The 21,947-nt window shown below is 39.1% G+C and overlaps 1 protein-coding gene across 1 annotated transcript in view; it reads left to right on the top strand.

Annotated features, from left to right (window-relative positions):
- Positions 1-8,660: 8,660 nt before the first annotated feature.
- sh2b3 (SH2B adaptor protein 3) overlaps positions 8,661-21,947 on the top strand; it is a 73,519-nt gene continuing 60,232 nt past the window's right edge. The window contains exon 1 of the mRNA XM_085475816.1: positions 8,661-8,977. The gene's annotated coding sequence lies outside the window, so the exon portion shown is untranslated. The remainder of the gene's footprint in view (positions 8,978-21,947) is intronic.

Raw genomic sequence — 21,947 nt, 5'->3', positions numbered from 1 at the left:
AAGAATAGGTGATAACTAACTATGATAGCTGTAATAACTATCAGACTAATTCACCTAAGTTGGAAAATTAAAAAATTAATTTCTAGTGCAACATTCAGATCATGGTCAAAATTAAGCACTGATCAGCCTGATTAGCACATCAGGCTGATGAGTAATGGTGTGGGACATATTTGCTTAGGCCAAGCAAAGCAAATATGAGGATCATTTACATCCCACAGCCTATCTGAGTATTGTTGCCGACCATTCCTTGATGATCAAATCTTCTGAGGGCTCCTTCCAGCAGGATATCACGCCAGTTGGTAAAGCTTTAATCATCTCAAACTAGTTTTTGATCACAACAAGTTGTTCACTGTACAGTCACCAGATCCCAGTCCAGTAGAGTTCCTTGTGATGTGGTGGAGTGGGACACTTGTGTCATGGATGTGCCACCAAAAAATCTGCAGCAATTGTGTGGTTGACAGAATTAACAATGCTATACTGAATTTTTTCATTTGAGGAGATCGACTAATAGAAGCCTAGTACAGCAGCAGCCTTTATTGCTGCTCCTCCTGCTGCTTGTTTTCAGCAGAACCCAAGCTAATTGTATTATATTGTAATTACCAGGAAGAAAAGCAAAACTTGAGTCTCATCTCTACAGTTATAACTCATATCATTGCTTTTCTGTACCCCTGTTTATAGCTTGTCTTTCTCACTCATATCTTTCCCAAGGCCTCTGAAAATATCCATCAGTAATTCTCCCTGTTTTAGACCTTTATGTTCACTGCCTGATTATCAAAGTTGACCAAATGTTATTCATTATGTTCAGATTTATGCCTAATGAGCAAAATTAAAATAATATAAAAGTATTCAAGCGAGTTTGAACCTGTTTAAATCCTCCATCCTCCACAGCCTGTCCAATATCCTCCAGGTTACAGAAACTATATGAAGGTCACTCACCTTCATATGGTTCATATGATTCGCTCATATTCTAACAATATTGTTGTCTATGTTTAATTCTGCACAGATTTTTTTTCATAGATGGAACAAACGGTTTTAAGGAATTTTATTAACAGCCCTTTGGGGTACGAGGTGTTGATTTGCAAAGCGGTTTACATGCAGGTCAGGTAGCAGGCCCCCTTAGCACAGTTCTGCTCATCGGAAATAATCCTAAAAGCAGCCAGAGGCAGCAAACTAAAGTCAACCCCTTTTAACATTTTGGGAGAATCTGAATTACAGTCTGGTGAATCGTAGACAGGTCTGTGTGAGTCAGCACTGGCGCTGAAATATGGAAATAGTCTCATGATCAGATCTCATGTGTGCAGAAAAAGGGGCCCATTTAACCTGTTTTTTAAACAATCATCGGAAAGGGTTTTGAGGGATCTTCTCTATATTTTGTGTATTTTCTGTGGCAGTGTGAGAGCTGAGACATGAAGGTCAAAGCAGCAGAATCACTACACTTTCGGTACCATCACTGCTTTCTCGCCTGTGCCTGTAGCATTGTGACCTGGTCGCTGAAGCTGCTTTCCTTCCTTTCGAGACTCCAAAACCTTTACTCATTTTCACCAGGAGTTTTGTCAAAACTTCAATTAAGAAGCACTGAACTTTTCCAGGTAAGTCGCCACCTTTATTTCCCCCCACAGGCGTGCTTTGCTTCCCGTGTAGAACTTTTGTGCATTGTGGGTGAATTACAATTCACAGTTCAGCACCTGAAGCTTTAATAGGAATTCTGTCTACTGCTCCACCTTTAGTGGCATGACTTTTACAAAAATGCAGGCAAGTAGAGCAGACTAAAGCAAACCACATTGTGATTTTCAACTGGACTCTCTTACCTTCATCTCTCCTGTTCCACTCTGCTTGCACAGCTTCATCTTTTGGCAGTCTCACCTGGCTGTGTCAAAACTTCTTCCTTTGAGCTGCCTGTGAGCATGTCAAATGCATAAAAAGACTCCATTCAAAACCTTACTTGAATAAAATTATGTAAATGTCACCGGCAACATGTATTTAAAATATCATCAATACTCTATCACCACTCTGCAGCACAAAAATATCTTACCTGTCAGTCTTTCGGTGCTTTAATCTATAGAAATGTACCGTATTCTGTACAAAATATGTATTATTTCCCTTTGAGGTATAATTCAGAGGAAGTATAGCCTAAATTCACACAAAATGGGAAAACTAAAGTATTTGTACTCCAGTCACAAGCTTGTATTTTACTGCCTCGCTGTGCATATTACTGCAGATCTGCAGAGTGCCTTATGTCTTGATTATCAGAACAGAAACCATATAAATATGAGAGCTAAAAAGCACAGCAGAATTAAAATGCTCAGGTATGATGTGGCATAGTTAACTATAAGTTATGTACAGGTAATTGATAAACTCATAAACATAAGGTAGAGTAATTAACAAACTGATCACTGGACTTCAGAGTTCCCTCTCTTAATTAATCTGAATGTTCTGTGTGAAGTCCTTCCAGACTTCTGCTCATGAATATCATTAATGCATGCCACCCATCCACATCCCCCATGCAACTGCCACCTGAGAGAACGTTGTTATGATACATGAAGAGATGTGTTTTGCTGCGATCTGGTGTCTGTCTCAAACTTTAACTGGTCAAGAAACTACTTACTTTGCTTGTTGTGACTGCACACTCAGTGAGGTGCAGCTAGCCTTGGGCTCAATGCCTTATTTGCAGAGCTTCTGCGACACGTTAGTCTTGCAGGGTTGCAAGTGTTGCTTACTGCCTGCTCTATTTACCTGCACCTCCTGACCTATTAGTGCCTTCATGAACTGAATACTACCATGTAAGTAGTAAGACATTTAGGACGACAGTGGATTAGATGATTATTTTTACTGTTTGTCTCTTTTTTTCTCTTCCAGAAATGGAGAAGCACATTTTATATAACTGTATGTCTGGTGTCTGATGCGCTCAGTTTCTCACTTGCAAAAGGATTAAGAAATTCTTTAATGGTGCATGTTTGACATTTTCAATACAGAAGAGAGACGTCTCTTTCGTTGGGTTGCCATTAGCTCTGCAGCACATAAAAAAGACACACACAGAAACACACACACATGCATTTTTCTTGAAGTTCATTTCACTTTTCTCCTAATTTAGTTTCGAGGGCGAGCTTCTTGTTTCAGTGTTTTTTAGTTGTATTTGAATATGCATGTATATCATATCAAGACATTAAGGGAAATGCACCTGACTATTATCTTTTCTAGTTTTTGAAATTTTAATTGCAAAGGTTTTACACCTAGTTTGGTTTTTAGTTTTTATTGCCACTTCCTAGCTTTTATATCAGTCTTGGTACAGTATGAGTCTGAATGCATACAGTCATATTAAATAGCTATACAGACACAGACTGCACACATCTCTCCTGCATCTTTGTGAGCTCTTCTGCTCACTAGAGGAGATCTAAACAGTAACACATAAACACATATTCACACTTTGTCTCACCAGCTGCATTTCTAAATTGCAGTGAAATTAAATCATTCTTTAAAGATCTATTTCTGCTTTTCAGAGAATAGATGTGTGAGGTTCTTCAAAACCTGCAAACTGCCAGAGCATTTCCCGGTGGCCTGAAGGTCATTTTCGGCCTGCAGCGAACCGTCAGTGAACATGCATTGAACTTGAGCAGCAAAGTCACAGCAAACACAAGAGAGCTGACGGACCTCTCAGGCGTGACTCTGCAGGGTTCATGGTGAGCACCGAAAAGGGGAAGTGCATGTGGGCTTGCTCTTTCTTTCTGTAAAGCCTTTACATGCTTCTAGTGGAGTCAATCGGCATAATGCTGACTCCTCTAGAAGAAACATGGAGCACAGAAGGAGAGATTGGAAAAGAGGGAATGAAAAACATGAGCATGAAAACGCATAGTTAGCCTTTTTTTGTACTCTTGTAGCTCATGCTCAATTTCAGTACGTTCAAGGTTGCATTGTAGATTTATTGCATGACGTATGAAAACTTTTCTGTGTCTGTCCTTGTGGCAGCAGAGCTGATTCTGCTGTCTGTGCAGTGATGCAGAGGGCCTTCAGTATTGCCCATGATGGATAACAGTTTGTTTAACTTCAAGTGTTTTCCCACTTTGCAGGAAATCCCAGAGTAAGACTCACTAATTACTTTATTGAGTCTGCTCCAATGCTGCTCCCAGAGCACAACATACCGTTCTCACCACGGCAGACTGGTAGAAAATCTCTAGATAAGGGGAACTCACACAAAAATGTGTGTGGTGCTCTTGGTTTATATAAATATTTATTATTAAACTTTGGATGTTAAAACTGAGAGACTTTTCAAATTTAAAATTGCTGACACGGAAATTCTAGCATATCCAGTCATGGAGCTGTTCACATTATGTGTGCGTTGTGTTATATTCACAATTACATTATTACACTTGCAGCCATTAGCATATATCTACAACCACAATAGCTGACTTTTGCTCTTTTTTTTGGTTTCTTAATTTTGTCATGAAGTCTCATCTCCATTCAAATCACTTTTTGGTTACACGGTTCAGTTCCGTTAGTTTTCATTAGTGCATAACACCATTATCACTGATACATGAATGACTTGCGCAGAAAAGGGGTAGGAGTGATACAGTGTGATTTTATGTTTGTTTGTTTGTTTGTTTTTCAAATTGCAAAATGTAATATTGAGACAGCTTTCATTTTTAGCACGTATCATTAAAAGTCTAGTTGGATGGGTACATTTTTTCACAACTCCAAAAGTTTGTTACTGTAATCGCAGACTGAAGGAATATGTGACTGTGCCAAATTAACACTGTCATGCAGTCTGATGCCTCGACTCTGCTGGCTGGGTTCTCTGCGGGTGCTTTGGCTTCCTCCTTCAGTACAAAGGCATGTTAGATTAAATTGTGATTCTGAAATGTCAGTAAGTGTGGCTACGTCTGAATCGATGGGCTAGTGACCTGTCCAAGGTATATCCTGCCTTTGCTCAGTGACAGAAGGGATAGACTCGAGGAAATGTAAGTTTATTGTGTAAATATCCAGTGATTTTTAACCGATTTCCCTTTATGATACCGTAAAAAAGACGTTTTCTATAAACAGGCACACGCTCCTCATGCACTGCAGGCCGTCTACCATTAGATGTCGCTGTTTAACAATTTTAGATATGTATTTCACAAATAGCTTCAAACTTTATACTCATACCTGGCAATATAATTTAACGTTTTTACCATCAAACAAGAAATAAACAACGGATTTCGGGTCTCTAGAGAAGTAAAAAGCAAAAACAAAACAGAAAAACACAACAATCCATTGTAGGTCAAGATAAAATATGTCTTCGTTTGTTTTTATTTCCCCTGTCTTATGTGTTAGAGAGAAAGAGAAAATATTAACGTCACATTTAAGTGATCTCCTTACTTTAAAGTATAGCATAGTACAGATCTACTGAGTTAAAGCCACAGCAAACAACATTACACACCTGAACATCTGTTTTGTTAATTTTTTTTTTTTTTAAATGATCTGCATCCATAAATAAAGTACCAAAATAAAGGTGCAATAACTAAAAGACTTCACCTAAGAAACTAGACACCTTTTGCAGTAACCTGCCCAGGATGGTATTCAATAGGAGCTACTTCCTCCCTGATAATTTCAACATAAAAGTACACTCTTAAAGCTAAACACTGGTGACTCAGAAAGTGTTTTTTCATCTATGTATATCACACTTCTGTCATAAAATCTGTCCTTATGACAGTTTTAGAAGATTATTAAAGGATACATTTACAGCTGTGGATACATCTCATTGAGTGAAATCAGCTGAGACACAATACAGTGTTTGTGTGCATAAAAATGGGTCAGTGGTGGCAAACATATAAGCATGTTTGCACAGGAAATAGGTTGCTGACACTGCTGGGCCAGAGTGATTATAGACCGCCCAGCTGTCCCAAACATCCTGTGTTTGTTGTGAGCTCATTTAACTTCATATTTTTTGTGAATATGCAGTCATACAGGATGACAATAAATTAAATGACATGCGTGTTTTCAGGCAGATTGTGCCTTGTTTCAATATTTGGTGCATATTCCTAAATAGGTTCATATTTGATTGTATCATGTCGAGCACAGTGCCAGTGAAAAGTGGCTGTAAGTAATTTAGTTGGTGTGCACTGAGCTGTACAATTAAGAGACTGATTTCATGCTGTTTTATGCTTGTCTTGCGCCACATGCATGTCACAGGAAAATATCTGACAGCTGCAGTTTGCAAATAGAATTAGATGAGCACATTCAGTTACTGTATTTTTAATAAATTCTGCATTTAAACAGAGCATTTGCTAAATGCAGTCAGCTGTTTAATACTTGCCACGTGTATAATTAATAATAACACGATCTAAGGTGACGATAAATAATTACTATAATGTGAACAGGGGCCATGTTGCATGCAAAGTGAGGATATTGATAGCAAAAAGACAACTGAAAACTAAAAGTAGGCGTGATAGAATTTCAGTTGACTCAAATAAAAATGAAACCTTGACTCTGAAAACCAATAAAAACAAAGTAAAGCACTCTCATAAAACACACTAACAATAAATAAATACATAAATCAAACAGGAAATGTCCCAAGTTTTCATCTGTGTAATTTTGGTCAAATTTGTCAACAAACCCCACATTTCTTCATGATTTCATGTTAACTGCCATCACAATGTGACGTTTGTTTTGTAATAGTCTACTTACTAGAAACACCCAACATATTATAAGAATTAAAAAGACTGAATCTGAAACTAATGAAAAATGAAGTAAAAGTGAACTGTGGAAACAAACTGAAAGGAAAATATAAAGGAAAGTTCATTAGAAATACAAAACAGAAGAAAAAAGTAAGGTGTGGTTTATGTTGATTTCATGTATCACTATTTCATCACAGAGGGTCCTGTTCTCATCTTGTACTAGAGATCTTAAACAGCACTGTATGGGGTTTATTTGCAAGACTCCACAAAGATCGCCTGGTTATCTCTGCTCTTTGCCTGAATTTAAACATAGGACTTTAAATGTCAGCTCACAGGACATTGTTACCTTGGCTGTACCTTTTACCCACAGCAAACTATGGAAGAACTACATTTGAATACTTTCCTGCACACAGATGGAACAAGCTAAAAAAAAAACAAAAAACTATGAAGTTATCTGATTCCATTGGAGCATTTTAAAATGTTATATTTGTGTATCTGCAACTACTCTTGTACTTTTTCTTTTTCCTTCTGTCTTCTCATTTACAGCAAGTCCCTTTAGGGTTGCTTTGGCAACCCCTAAAGGGACCTCTTGTACATAGCTTTTTTCATTTCTGAGCGTGTATACTGTGTCATTGTGACTTTGTGCTCTTAAACTGTATGCCCTTTGTTGAAAAGAAGATCTCAATCTCAATGGCCATCTATTTGAATAAAACAATTTAATTCTACTCTTTCTTTTGGCTGCTTCCTTTAGGGGTCACCACAGTGGATGGTCTGGCTCCAGCTGACCCTATCCATAGGATTCACACCATCTGCACTGTTCTCCTTCACTACATCCATGAGCCTCCTCTGTGATCAACATCTTTTGTCCAGTATATCCAGTCTCTCTCTTCTACACAAGTCCAGACCATCTCACTAACTTTGTCCTAAAACCGCTCAAGCCGTCCCTCTGATGTACTCATTTCTAATCCCGTCTAACTTGGCCACTCCCAACAAACATGTAAACATCTTCCACTCTGCCCCCTCCAGCTCAGCCTCCTGTCTTTTTGTTTGTGCCACCATCTCTAAACCATAGATCATAGCAGGTCTCACCAACATCCTGTAAACCTTCCCTTTCACTCTTGCTGTAATTATCTCAAATCACATCCGACACTCGTCTCTGGGCCTGCACTCTCTTCTTCACTTCTCTTGTGCACTGTCCGTTGCTTTCGATGGTTGACCCCAGGTATTTAAAGTCATGCACCTTCACTACCTCTACTCCTTGCAGCTTTACAGTACACACACGCGTATTCTGTCTTATTTGCACTGACTCTCCATTTGCCCTTTTGGTTGGACATTTCCCGTGTGCCTGCGTGGGCCTCCTCCTCTACTCCACCTTCCTCTCACAGTCCAAAGACATGCATTATAGACTTATTGGTCATTCTAATTTCGCCATGTAAGGCAGAAAAGGTGACTTGTAAATGTACGGTTAAAAAATTGTTTTTACAGAGCAGTAAGACAAGAAAAGTACATTACATTTCACTTTGAATTTTTATTTTCATTTAGGTTTAGTTTCAGTTCCTTTCCTGTGTGGATCTGCTCATTTCAGTTTAGTTTTTATTGTTGGAAAATGTTCTGTTTCAGTTCAGTTTTTATTAGTTTCAGTGTTACTTTTGGTGTTTATTTTTTAATTGGGGTGGCATTTGTCAGTCTATTACAATGCAAACACTTCTCATCATGTAGACATTGCAGTCTCAATGAACATGAAAAAAGCAAACGCTAAAACTAAGCACATTACCTTGGTGGTTTTTATTCTAATGAGCTTTGTAAGCATACAGTTTGTTTGTCTTTATAAAAGAAACTCATTTTTAATTCTTATTTAATTTAAGTAAAATATTTTCCACGCAATATTTTACTTTTGTTTTAGTCTACTGTAATAACGGTGTTACAATTCGGATATTGCCTCCTTAAGATAGAAAGTCTTATTTTGAAAATACAAATGCGGAAGTAAGTTTAATCGCGAAAGCTCACTGGACCGCCACACTTTTTTTTTCTTTTTTTTTGACGGAAACGAGGGCTAACCATTTTTTTCCGCGTCAAGTTCGTGGCTGAAAGTTTTCTTCCTCTCTCTTTTTTCCCCCCTTTTGCGGAGGACCAGTCGCATGCAGTCACAATGAGGGAGAAAGCGAAGGACTTTTTATCGCACGGCTTCTCCTCCGGTGTCCACTTCACGTTGCTCTTCACTGACGTCGTTTAGACTTACTTTAATGCACAACACATTTCCGTTATGCGAAGTCCAACTTGTTGGTTAGTCGTCGTGCTGCGGTGGGTGCCCATCCGAGATAACGGAGAACGTGAGTATGTTGTGGCAGTAACTTTCACCCCCCCCTCCCTCTCCCACACTCTCTTCTTAGCATTGCTAAACTTTTCTTTCTTTCTTTCTTTTTCTTTCTTTATTAAATGTAGCCGCTTGGCGACTAATCCCAAAATATGCAGCAGCCATGTGAACATTTTTTCTTCAAGGTCGGAAAAAAGAAATGTAAAAAAAAAAACAAAAAACGTGGTTGTGTATCGTTTAAAGGGTCTGCAGGAGTAGCTTCCCGAGTTGGTTGCATGCAGGCGGTGCTGGCGCAGATTTTCCTTTAATTTTTTTCCCTTTTGCCCCTAAAGTGTTTTTTTTTCTTTTAACTAGAAATTAACTTGGTCCTGTCAAACCACAGAACAGCTTCTTCTGTCTCAGCGAGCACAGCTGTCACAATATACACACATGGAAATGTGCAGTTGGCAAGTTTGTAACTAACTCGAGTGAATTTATGTCACTCAAAAATTGTTTAAGGCTTTGGCGCAAATTTACTCAGCAGTGGTCGCCATGGTGATGACGCAATACTAATCCCACTGACCCTTGATTTTAGGGATTCGTGTCAGGTATTTAAATACAGAGACAGGCACTGATAAAGTACGCTTTAAAAAAATACCGTGTTAAAAACGTGCATCTGAAATTTAGTTTGCGCCTATTCATGACTGCTGGATGGAGATTAGAAACTAGTGGGGAGAAGCCACTTGGTTTGAGAGTCCAGTGCTGTGTGAGTGTGTGTCTGTGTGTGTGAGAGAGAGTAAATCAAAGTACTCATTTTGGTGTGTGTGTGTGTTGGAAGGAATTCAGGTCTATTTCTGGCTCATGGCTGTTTGTGTGTGTGTGTGTGTGTGTGTGTGTGTGTGTGTGTGTGTGTGTCTTTGTTTGCACCGATTCCAGCTTTTAGAGCTTTGAAATGAAGGTACTTTTGGGAAGGTGAAGGCGTGTTGTGCCTTTAGTTGTGATGGTTCAGTTCAAGGTGTGTGAATGTGGAGTGCTTTATGTGGCAACGTTGGTCTGTGTGTGTACTACAGGAGCATGATCCTTCAAAGTAAAAGCTTCACTAGCTGTGGTGGTTGCTGAAATCCTCTGACCAAAAAATGTGTAGTAAAGAGCAGATGGAAAACTACATTCTAAGATGCTTTTTGGAAAATATTGGGGTTATGGTTCAGATGAAAACAAAAAACACCAGAGGCTGCTAAACATGTTAATACCAATGTATTAACACTCAATTGGGGTTTGTTTTGTTGTGATATAACTTGGGGAGTACCACATCAAGGCTTAAATGCATTTTTTATTTAAAACATTTTCATGACCACCAGATATGTTTTGCCATCCTTAATCGCCATCAAATGGGTAAAATAGCATAAAGACATGCTGACTTCAGTAAAATTAGAAGGCCCATTACATGCACCACTGTTTGGGTCACAATATAATTACGACATTATATTGGAGGTAATAATGAGCTGTCATTCACGTTAACATTTTCTTTGCATAATTCTGCCTCTTCTACATTTTTCGGTGGTTATGTTATTTTACTTTTGCCCGTGTGTGATCTGTGTGATATTAACAGGTGCTGAAGCTTACCTGCAGGGTACATATTTACCTTGTGAGGTCTGCATACTTTGACGACTGAGTCATTTCGATGCAACAGTCACACCTTGAGCCACAGAGGCAAAAAATATCCCTCTTGGGTGGTAAAGTAACACGGCTTTGTATATAGTTTCTTTGGCTGATAATTTTAACTCTGTCGAGCCAACCTGACGTGGTTTATGCCAGACAGGCCTGCAAAGCCAGGAGAATATTTAACGGTGCATTGGGTTAAGGGAGCGCTATTCAGTCACCATAACTTACAGTGTGGGATAAAGAGCGATGGTGAGCGATGTAGGTGCAGCCATGGCTACGTCTTCTGTGCAGAAATTAATGAATTAGAAAGGCGAAAGAGAGACAGCAAGGACTTTAGTTCCTGCTTCCAGCATGAAGAGAATGTAATATAGGCCATACCAGCTGGAAAACAGTGAACCATATCAGACACAAACTAAAATGACCGAACTGATTGCATCAGAAGGTGAAACTGTATTGAGTCATGAAATATTCCTTTTTTTGTAGTTTAACCACAGGTTAACTCTTTTGTCTGTTGTGATAGTATCTTTTGTTTGAAAATACATCCTAAAAAATTCTCCAGTCTTGGTCGTCATTGTTATAAGCTGGTGAAAACCCTCCACAGACTAAAGCCTATCTGTAATCTTTTTACAGGTTTGCAGCACTTCCAGATTCCTGTTTGGCTTGTGTAGTCTCAAGTGAAACTGTTATTTCTCAGAAAAAAACCCTTTTACTTCCCCACAGATTTTCTTGATTTCTGATGCATGGATGCATTGGTTCTGTCTTCACTTCTCTTTTGCTCTTTGTGGTATGGCTAAAGTGGGGGTGTCACACTTATAGGCCACATGCAACCCAATTTGATCTCAAGTGGGCTATGCCCGTAAAACCGTATCAATGCAAAGGAAGAAAGGGAAGAAAAAACTGAATATACAATCACAAGTATATTCTAACAGAGACATGCCATTAAAAATGAGCTCGAGTTGAACATTATGCCTGACCTTTGGCATTCATGTAGTGCATTTGCTCTCATTGCAATTTACTAATCAGAGTGGAGCTATAGAAGGAACAAAACCTTCACATGTGGTGTTGTTGTAACTAAACAGCATTAGTGTTTTATGACTTTTATTAATCCGACAGCCTGGTTAGATCTTAAAATCCTTTTGGCTTTCTGTACATTTTCATTCCTGTGCGATCCAGGATTAGCAGTGCATTTTGATATGATTACTTGGTTGGGGATTTTATGCAATACAGCACATTAATATCCTGGAAGCTGTGAAAGAAAGGAGTGCAGCTTAATCGTGATCATTTTTACTTTTTTTGTTTTTTGAACCAGTTGTGCATCCAGAAACAAGTGAGAGGAGTGAACTCTGAAGCTTTGGCTATCAGATGCGGATCAGACACTGTCATGGTTTGATGTCTTGAACTGAGATGTTATCAGAGTCAGCTTTTCCGCTTCCCCCAGGGGTTCTAAGAAATCCACTGATGAGACCACGAGAGAGGTCTGACTAGAGCTGGGCGATATGAGATTTTTTCATATCACGATATGTTTTTTCCATTTCAGGCGATAACGATATCACGATATAAGCCAAATAACTATATTTGTAAGATTTAAATGTGCCGTTGCTCACAAGTAAAATGTGAAATAATCAGCAGCTTGTTTTTATTTAAATATTTATTTCCCATAATAATTTCAACAGGGTAGATGTACTTAAGGAACATGAGACTTTTTCAGATAAATAAAGGCAAATATTGCAAACTACACAAAAGGCAGCCGCTAAAGCGTTTAAGTTTCAAAATAGAACAAACGAAACAGACTACTAAATTGTCAATTCCACTTAGAAACAAAATATTAATTCTAAAAATAAATCTTAGTTTGTTTTACAGAAGAACAGACAAAACTGACTAACTTTTGTCAATATCAAATAAACTGAGAACTAAAAGGAAATTCTCAATCTCTCCTTGTTGTATAGCTTAGCTTTTCAAACAGTTTTAACAGTTACTTTAGTCTGACAAAAGCCGAATGACGAATTAGCGCTTCCAGTCAGAGACTGAGGCTACGTCCACACGGGTATTTTTGAAAACGGAGATTTTCCGTTTTCGTTTTAAAAAATAATCCCGTCCACACATAAAGGCAGAAATGAAGGAAAACGCTGCTATGAACATGCCAAAGCAGCAGGTGGCGCTAGATTCCTAACCGTGCCGAAATGTTGGCCAATCAGAAGTCTAGAAGCCTCGGTGGGAAAAAGTAAACAAAGCTGGGGCATAGAAGCATAACCGAGTCGTATGTGTGGAGGGACAGTAACTGTGTGTATATGTAAGCATTTAAACACTGCAGAGAGTAGAATTAACAGTAACAGTATTGTAGAAATTCATTTCACCGAAACAATAACATGGCGCACAGTGTGACGCATGCACCAGTTTATTGTATTTCCAGACTTGCTTTCGGCACAATTTACAGTGCACGCTACTCTGTTTTTTGTCAGACTTGAAATAGCCGAAATACCTTCACACTACGGAACTTCTATGGCTCTTCCGTTCGACAATCTCTCCGGCATTGGAACCATCATCTGTTTTCTCTTCGGTCACGCTCGGTTGATTTTTCTAGTTGGCACACTCATTTCCTCCATTACGCGCTGGCTCCATTACCCGCCGGCTGCTTCCCAAACAAACACACGTGCGGCTTGGTACTTGTGCTGTACGTAACGCGACGTGACGCTGCGGCTGTGATTGGTTCGGTTCTGCGCTACGATACTTGATTTGGATTGTCTGACCTTTTTTTTTTTTTTTATATTAAGAGGACAAGAGCGGCGAGGTCTATCGCGATAGCTTGATTTCTCTATCGAGTAAAAGTTATATCGCGATACATATCGTTATCGTTCTATCGCCCAGCTCTAGGTCTGACCCACAGTGGCCTCAGTGGGGAAGAGGGAGGAGGCGGCAAAAGAGAGAGGAGAGCCATGGGAGATAATTTGGCAGGGAGCTGGGAGTTGACTGAGAAATAAAGAAGAAACAAATTAGGACCAAAAAAAGGGGAAGGAAAGAAGGCTATTTTCTGGTCATAACAGACTTTCTACAATAACCCGGACATTATTGAGCTGTTGGTGTGTGTTTATGTGATATGACTTGCACAGCTTTTGGCATCTGAGTCCTAAAATTTTAGCTTTAACTGTGGATTCTCACCACAGACACACACAAACATATACATATAAGGCGTTCACTAGGGTTAAGTACTTGCCTGTGTGTGAACACGTTTGTGCAAGTGTTAGAGAGGGGATACGCATGCGTGCCTGTGTTTTTTCCAAAACAGCAATAATTAGAGAGTGTGTGTGTGGGTGTGTGGGTGTGTGTTTTACTCCAATGCACCCTTGTTCTTGTTGTTGGAAGAATGTTGATTATAGTCTTGATTTAGCTGCAGCAGCATAAGGATCTCACTTAAAAGCATGTGTGCGCTTGCAGGCTCGGCATTTGCTGGACATTGATGGATATGTGTGTGTGGGTGGTTGCACACAGTGAAGGTGTATGATGGGGTCAAGAGTTTGTTTTGTTTTCAAGTTGTCCAAAGAAACACTGCCCGTCATGACAAGTTTTTCCAGATTCCTTGGCTGCGTGGTGCAGAGCTGGAGTTGTTCGCTGCATTTAAACTGTGCTATTCTTTTGTTGTTGTTTAATTTTTTTACAAAAATGCTAAGTACTTCATGGTTGTAGTATTGCAAATGTGAGAATTTTCTGCCCTTGCATGTCAGACAGAGCTGTGTTTTTCTATTTAGCAGAAATACGAGTCGTGTCTCAGCTGAAGTGAAAGTAGGATTACATTTCTCACACAAAATGTCCAGTTTGCAGCAAGTCCCATCACAAGCACATAATTTACTATCAGTGCAGAAAAACAGGATTCTTGGGAAATGTCTTTGTGCCAAAAAGAGGCACTTTGTAAGGCCTAACACAGAAACTCTGTTCGCTCCTTATAAGCCCCAACGTAGAAAGGTTTAGACTAGCCTTCCGGGAAGTCAGATGCCTGCAGATGATTCACTGCTGATCTGAGTGAATGATGGAGTCAATTATGTCTCAGCCAAATCCCAACAACAACTCAACACAGTGATGGAGTATTGCACCTCTTAAATATTGGCAAAGTGAATCAGAACAATCATGTGACTCATTCATAAAGTGCTTGTGGATTTCAGACAGACATGTATGTGGAGTTTTGAGTCGTGAATGTGTGAATCGACTGAATTGTTTTGATTTGACTCAGTTTTAGTGGTGAGTAGCTGAGTCAAGGATTGTGTCATCAACTTTTCTGAAACTAAGCTTTTGATCCCTTACCTTCCAGTAAGAAGTTGAGGTCGAGCTTTCGGTGACAGTCGAGCTGAGAAGCTGTTTTTAAATTCAACAGTGAACTGATTTTTGTGTTTAACGGTAAAAAAAAACCCACTCTCATTTGTTCTTGGCCAACAATTTCTAAGCTAATTAGACCAAAATTTGAATATCTCTTGATAATGTGGGGATATTTTGTACCCAAAAGGTCAGAGGTAAAGTTTTGGCTCGGTTTTCGACCTGTGTGAGTAGGGGCTCAGTTCTTCAGTGATCTGTTTGGATTGCAGGCAGCCATTTTTGTTGTGAGTGAGTCTGGCCACTGGTCTTTGTAATTATTCATACATCTGTTTATTTATTGATTGGCAGTTTTGGTTCTCTATTGGAGCTGAGTGTCAAAAGTAATATCCATATGAATGTCAGCAGAACATTGCTTTGTAACAAGATGATCAACCCACCTGTCAGTGTTTTTTGATATTGTGACTCATTTGTGTAGCTTTAGGGAAAATAATAATTAAATATTAAAAGTCAGGAGTGTATCATTTATCCTGTGATGACGCAGAAATGCAACAGATTTGTGACACATCAGTGGTGGATATTCTCTTGTTCCCTTCTATGTTTGCATTAGTCTGCATCACAGAGCTGGAGAAATCAAGAGGGGATAAAAACAGTGGTCAAGACTTGTCTTTTGTACTGGGTACACTGTTTCTTGCTATACACTACATATGGGCAAATTGCTATTACTTAAGGGGGGGGGGGGGGGGGGGGGCTCAGGCCTCTGCATTCCGACAACAATAACACAATGCTGCTATTCTTAAGACACAGAAATAAAGTCCAGCCACTTTCTGCCTATTTCCTGTGGTGGGAACTGAGACAGGGAGGCAGGTTGGGAAAGTAGGAAAAGCAAAGGCTGGGTCTATGATGATAAGAAGGAATTCAGACTGTGTGCAGGAGTAATCCACGTTGAGCACTGGAAAACAAAACTGGGGTTTTAGCTTAAATGAAACAGTTAATATGATGATATTATGTATCCTGACTAATACACATCCTTCCAGCTGTCCGACATCCTACCAATGACTAATACAAAACATCTTTACACAATCTGCAGTCTGTCATTATCCTGACCCTGACATGTGAAGGAAATACTAAACTATAGGGCTCGTGTAGCAACAGGCAAAAGAAAAAAGAGAGAGGCAAGTTATGACTTTGCTTTGATTGTGTGGATTTGACATGTGAGGAGGGAATGAAGTCAGCAGCAAATGACAGGCATCACAGACAGTACAGGCCTCAAAGCTGACAAAACACAACACACAATGAGGTCTGTGTTACAGGCAAACACTTCATTACAATCAGGTCCGGTAAAGGTCTGATTTGGTGTAACAATTCTCAGAAACAGCGGTTTTAGATTACAGCTTTAGGTTTTGTTAGTTTTTTTCTTTCAAAAGAAGACTGATAAAAATTATTTTTGCCAGAGGCCTGATCATGTGATTTCTGATTGGGTCACAGATAAAAACTAAACTCCTCATTTGCGACTAGTATGATTAAAGCAGGCTCCACACGGGCAGACGTTTGACTGATTTTGGTCTCGGTTTCACAACTGTTACACCCCCTGCTTTCACTCCACATCTAACGCGGAGATTTTTTTTTTACAAGATATTTCCTTCTGATTCTCCTGGAGCATCAGTGTGAGGTATTTTAGCTTTTGGAAGACTGATCAGTTTATTCTAGGCCCCATCACCATTTCTTGTGGCCTCTAGTAAGTACATTTAAACCACTTGAAAGCCACAGTGGGTATGTTATCTGTTCAGCACTGTAGTGGTATTTGAAAAATTCATATCGCGCTTGACATTATAAAGAGTATATCAGTACAGCCGACGTACTGGCCAACACTGAAGCACGTGGAATTGGGTTTACATTTAGTGCTATTTAATCGTTCCTATTTTTTCAGCATTTTTGAGTCTTTATAAGGACATAAATTTAAAACACACCGATAAAGAAATCTTCAGGTCTGAAGAAACACGTTTTCAGAATTTAAAGCCAAAATCAAATTTTTGAGCATAAATTTAAGCATCTGTCTGTTGAGATATAAAAGATGAGATATAAAAACTGCACCAATTTGATGATGATGATACAAAATAAAAGAAACAAGCACTGGCAATCCTGGATGTTTGACCTTATTTCTGATAATTCAATGAAGGAAACCTGAAAAAGTGCATTTTCGGGAAACTTGAAGGACTTCTATCACCATGTGGGATAGATGGCTGGTCAACATATTTTCTAATATAGGAATATTTTAACACTTTCAATCTTATGGCATGGCAAGTCCAGATTTGCAGATCTTTGTAGTGTGATTTCAGTCTCAGTTTCAGTACTGTTACACCCCTGCTCTTACTCCGTAGCTTCTTTGTGAGTAATATGGCTACATCCGAATTGTTTTCCTTTGACATGTGTTAGACAAAAGGTTTCCTGCTCATTCTCACAGAGCAACAAGTTAGTGTTTGGAACAGGGATTACAGAGCCAAAGCTTATCCATGTCTTTGTGATATCCAGATTAAACTTGTATAACAACACCACTGGGCTCTGGCTGTGCCTAGTAGTTGCAATCGCCGCCTCCCCTCGTGTTATACCTTTGAATCAGCTGATGCTTTCCTCGGGCTATGGGAAGTTAAGCCCAAAGTTATCTCATGTTTCAGCGCTACTTCCTCCTTTACAATATGTTCTTCAATTATGTAAGCTGTGTGCGTCTCGCTTTCTGCTCTATGTATTATCAAAGCTCTTTCACATCTCACTTCACACAAACAGGAACAGTAAGCCTCAGCCAATCCCAACCCTGCGACTGTATGTCTTTTTCATGTCGGCCTCTGCTTTTATGCACCTGATCAATCGGCCTCAACGCAGCTCGTTGCGGGTAGCTGATGTCAGGCCGTGCCACTTTGGCGTGATGCAGAGCAGCTTGTTGCATTCAAGTATAAAACATGAAGTGAAAGGAATGGAAAAAAGGTCACATGGTGTCGGTTTGTGTTAACTGGTATGTTGCCTATCAGTACAGCAGGCAGTTGTGCTTGTCAAAACAATATTGAATGGTGGCTGTATTAGAGCGAATTCCTGGACCCTTTTCTCTTGAAAACAGACTTGGATAGTAGTGGTATGTGGATTTTTATTCATGTCGGCTTTTTTGTTTTTTATGGATGTTGTTGATCAAACTTGGTGGGACATTTATTAACTTTATGTACACTTACAGCCATGAAGCAGACTCTTCACAGGCATGGCGATATTTTTTCTTAGTTTACCGATCAAACTAGAGAAGTTATGAAAGTATAAATTTGCTAGTTCGTATCGTAGACTGTACATAAAAGATCAGAATCAGAATACTTTATTGATCCCTAAGGGAAATTATTTTTTGTTACAGTGCTCCATTATAAACAAACATTAACAAAGACTGGATGGAGGCAGCCACTGAAGCAGTACCTATTAATTTCTTGATTCCTCGTTTTAAAGTATTTAGTTTAGGTTATTGGTTACTGCCAGTATGTCTTGTCACTAACTTAACAGCTAACAGTAGAAAACTTGGTTAGTTGTATCTAAAATCTGAAAGTACTAAAAAAAAGATAAAATTGAACTTTCACTCAGTGGTGCCCCACATGTTCTAAAAAAATTAACTTAATATGCTCAAAAAGGCATGGTTGAGAGGATTTGAATGAAGACTAATTAGTAGACAGCTACTGGTTATAATGGTCTCTGTTGGTATACTTGTCAATCAAGGCAGTCAAAATCTAAATGGTTTTATTCATCCACTCTACAGTTATTAAAGAGAAATAAGCTATAGAGACCAAAGCAGTTTCTGTATCAGGCTGCTAACGTGATTGCTGCTGCTTAAAATGGGATTGTAATGACTGTTTATTCTCGCCGTTCTCACTCTCCCATCTATAGCAACAGTGTTAAAACATAGCAAAAATAAGTAATCATAATACTAAGATCACTAGTGACGACGTGTCTCAGTGGAGTGATGGCAAAAAAACAATTAGCGATTTTACATCTTTTCAGTTTCATATTGTGACTCGGTTTATTTTTTATCTCAGAAGCCGATAAAAGCCGACCCATTTCCTCCCATTAATATCATGTTGATAAGAGCTAAAATTACCAGCTGTTCTTCAGCGGGAACATTTTGTAGCTAATTTGGCTTTTTGTGTGCTCTCGTATATCTGACCAAATTATCATGTCACAAGCTTTCGGTGCTGAATTATGATCTGACTTACAGTTTTTCTCTCAACAGTTTTAGCTTAGCTGATGTGATCATATGATTTTTTGTGTGCATGTGGATAAAAAAAAACCCATGCAACTCTAAGCTGAAGGTCCAGTGCATAAATCTGCACCTCCAAGGTGCATCGTGCAGGCTATGATGAACCTTAGCTGTGTCACAAATGATCTCGGTTTTGCTTTGTTCTTGTGGAGAGAGGATGCTTGAATTGCACTTAATTATATATTTATTTAATGACACTGTCTGCGCCATTTCTCTGAAAAGAAGATCATATGCCAAATTAGCATCAGCCACTTTCGCATATCATCCACCCTCTTAGTCTAAGTTAGAAATACCCTATAGCTGAAATCACAACTTAGCTGTTGTTTTTAAACTTCTTTAAAACTTGTAGGGTTGTGCAGGAGTTTGTAATGGCTTAGAAGTAAATGAGTTTAGTGGGATGCTTTTTATACATCATATATTTCATACTCTTTAGGTTATCTGAGGAGCTGTTTTGGGGAATTATAATTATTAAAATACATTATGTAATGGCGAAGAGACGAAAACGTGCGTAAGCATGCCTAGTTATTTTTTGATACTTATTTTTGGTTATTCTCCTTCTCAGGAGTTGGCTCACAACCGATCATTAACAGATGGTTATAAGCTAACATTATGCTGGCTAATGTTAGGCTTAGGTGTCCTAAAAATGACACTTTCCCTTTGATAAATAGATTGATTATATGACAGTTTATTCGCTAAGTGTCCAAGTCCAATGACCTTAGCTCCATTCCAAATAGGGCTGGGTGTCGTCACTGATTTCTAGAATTGATTCAATTCCGATTAACAAGGTCCCGAATCGATTCGATCCACGATTCGATTCAGTTCGATTTGATTTGAATCGGGGAAATTTTGCCTCAGACAGTCAGAAATATTATAATTCTGATCACGTATCAGTACATTTCCATATTTTTATATCTATAAAAAGAAAGCTGACACTTGCGAGACTTTATCAAAGGTCTAAGCATCACAGCAGATGCCTTTGTGTCAAAGTAACTGAGGATAAAACACAGAAAAACATGAAGGCGATTTTCCAGGCCTGGGCTTTTATAAAAAATATTCTGCAGTACATCAAAAACAGAAGGAAACCGTTAATCAGCATATGAACATTACCTGATGCTGTTGAAGCATGAAGCAGAGCAAACTTACAGAGGGTTTATCAGAGACACAGCTAAGCGTTTTCAGTCAATATTGTTTGGAGAGAGATCAAACCTGCAGCTTCAGAATCAGCGCAAAAACGACATAAACACAAAGCGCGCACCCGCCGAAACATCAGAATCAGCGAGCTGTCAGGTTTCGGCCCCGACCGTGTCCGTGCCATTGGGTGAGAAAGGTGACATTTCGCTGATTCTGATCTGTCGGCGGGTCAGCGCTTTGTGTTTGCATCTTTGTGAAGAATCCGTGTACCTGCTCTCATTTACTGTTTTAGCTGTTTGGTGGTTGTTGAAATTTTGTGAGGTTTAACCTGAGATTCTGGCGTTTCGGGCAAAATAAATTTACATTAAAAAATTGATTCAGGATTTTAATGAATCGATATCACGTTATCCAAGCTAGAATCGATTTTAATCGATAAATCGATAATCAAAACTCACCCCTAATTCCAAAGACTGGTGTTGCTAATAGCGGCAAAAACAGGATCAATAACAAAACAGGATACAGTTGATGGCAGTCTGCAATCTACTGACATCTAGTGGTGAGATTTTACACACTGTACCTTTAAATTTAACATATTAGGTCATTATTAAGTAATCAGTGTAGTGTATGTATCAGAGTAGATAAATCGAACATTTATAAAATAATTTAGAGGTTATTCTAAAATATCATGATGTGTATTGTGTACTGCGATTTAGCCTTAAAATACGAAAGCAGAAAAGTTCCCAGAACCACTTGGTTTTTTTTTTTTCACTTGCAGCTTTCACCACAAATGTGTATTCATCATGCTCACAGTTAAATATTTTAAGTAACACTTGTACTTGATATTCTAGTTCTCTCCTCACGTAAGGCAGCACGTTGGTGTGCATGTGAGTGTACATGCACGGCGTCTTTGCATGTGTGCACTGTTTGCTGCTTGCCAGGGCAGGGCTTCCTGTTGCTGTGATTGCTGCCCAGGCAGAGCAGAGCAGTGATCCTTTGGTCTCCTTTCCTCTTGTGCTCTGCCACCTGGACCTTCATCCACAAACCTGGCGCCGTCTCCTCTCCTCTCAGCTTTCTCCTGCTTGTTATTCTCACTTCCTGCCTGGCCTCTCATTATCCGCCCATCTGTCTTTCTCTCTGTCCTTGTGACTGTTGTTCCTCCTCCTCTTCCTTTTCTCACTGCTTTATTGCCTTCTCCCCCCTCTTACAATCACTTACTGTGCCCCTGCTTTATAAGTTTATCCGTATCTCTGATTCATTCAATGATTCAGGGAGTGAAAATTCAGAGGTAATAAAATCTGTTTTTGACCCGAGTTCCTTGGATGCACATGTTGCTGTGTTGTTTTTTTTATTTTTTGGCTTTAGGTTTTTGTGTGTGTGATTTATATAAATTTTCCACTGCAGTTTTTACAGGAAACGCCGAGTGTTTGATGTCTCTGTGAGCCTCTATGCCATGCATATTAATTGAGTCATAAGCAATAGATTGGATCCGGCTGATGTCGGTAATAAGGCTCGGGCTATATAAAGGTCGGACGGATGTGGTTCTCTGTAAATTGCATTTTACTTAATGAGCGTGACAGTTAGGACTGCATCCTATTTTTTGCAATAATGTACAACTAATCAGCACATAGAGGTG

Source organism: Copadichromis virginalis, linkage group LG12, assembly GCF_057382275.1.
Source record: "Copadichromis virginalis isolate Kocher_CV1m ecotype Utaka linkage group LG12, C_Virginalis_male_GT1.1, whole genome shotgun sequence".
Taxonomy (NCBI): Eukaryota; Metazoa; Chordata; class Actinopteri; order Cichliformes; family Cichlidae; genus Copadichromis; species Copadichromis virginalis.
The sequence above is the reverse complement of the archived record's forward strand: the minus strand, read 5'-3'. Positions and strand labels throughout refer to the sequence as shown.